The sequence below is a fragment of the Hylobates moloch genome, unplaced genomic scaffold (assembly GCF_009828535.3).
Source record: "Hylobates moloch isolate HMO894 unplaced genomic scaffold, HMol_V3 SCAFFOLD_19, whole genome shotgun sequence".
NCBI lineage: Eukaryota > Metazoa > Chordata > Mammalia > Primates > Hylobatidae > Hylobates > Hylobates moloch.
Window position 1 is genome coordinate 30088890 of NW_026652294.1, and position 1185 is coordinate 30090074.

General features: G+C 50.1%; 1 pseudogene; it reads right to left on the bottom strand.

Annotated features, from left to right (window-relative positions):
* Positions 1 to 389: 389 nt before the first annotated feature.
* LOC116459337 (large ribosomal subunit protein uL29-like) lies at positions 390 to 735 on the bottom strand (annotated as a pseudogene).
* Between the last annotated feature and the right edge of the window lie 450 nt (positions 736 to 1185).

The following is a 1185-nucleotide window of genomic DNA, read 5'->3' on the forward strand; positions in this document are numbered from 1 at the left end:
GGGACTCACCGCGCAGATCACCAGAGAAATCTTCTACAAAAACCGTCATGGGTCATCTGCTCCAGCCCCTCTCATTGCTCTCAGGGTTGGGAGGTAGAATCTTGTGGTAGGTGGAATTGACAGCACAGCTCTCTCCAAAGAAATGGAACACGTCTTACAGTTACACCCTCCACTGATGAATGACAAAATGCTCTAAACATTTTTGTTTGGTTGTTTCTCAGCCAGCTGTGCTTTACTGACAATACACCACTCAGGCCTTGACCCTGTACTTCCTCAGCAGGGACAGCCGCTCCTTCCTACTTCCTCAGCGGGGACAGCCGCTCCTTCCTACTTCCTCAGCGGGGACAGCGGCTCCTTCCTACTTCCTCAGCGGAGACAGCCACTCCTTCCTACTTCCTCAGCGGGGACAGCCGCTCCTTCCACTGCTGCTTCTTGGCCTTCAGGTTCTTCTTGTGCTTGTTGAGCCAGTGGCGCATGGCGCGTGTCTTCTTAGGCTGCAGGTCCAGGGGCTGGTACTTCTTGCCCTTATAGAATTTCCTGAGGTTTTCTCTGGTTAATAACCATGAGAACACAGGCAATGGATTTGCGGACGACTGGGATCTTAGACAGCCTGGAGGCTGCGCCGCCTGTCACTTTAGCGACCTGCAGCTGGGACAGCTCCACCTTCAGGTTGTCCAGCTGTTTCAGCAGCTCCTCTTTCTTCCCTCGAGGGTCTCAGGCCTTGATCTTGGCCATTGCTGCACAGGCGGCCACCGCCCGCTCCTGCTGTAAACATTTTTATGTCTTTTACCTTAAAAATATCTTCCTGCTAGTCTAACACCTTGCATTGGAATACACAGTGATCTAGAATTTCCATTTCAACACTCTGTCTATTGTTTTCACCCAGCATTTCTGCTAAACCTGGGAACCAATGGAGCTATTTGACTGTTCCCAACTGCCTTTATCACATTCATCTGCACATTAGTTTATTTACTGTAATCCATACCTCTAATCCTGAACAAGGTGTTGGGAAAGGTGTGTAAATGTATGTCAACGACACACTCTAATTAAGCGTTGTTTCTCAGCTGGGGGCACTTGTACCCCCCAGAGGTCACCAGGCAATGTCTGAAGACGTCAATGGTTGTCATAACCCTTGTGTTTGTGAAAGGGTTGCTGTTGCACGCAGTGGGCAGAGGCCAGAAATGC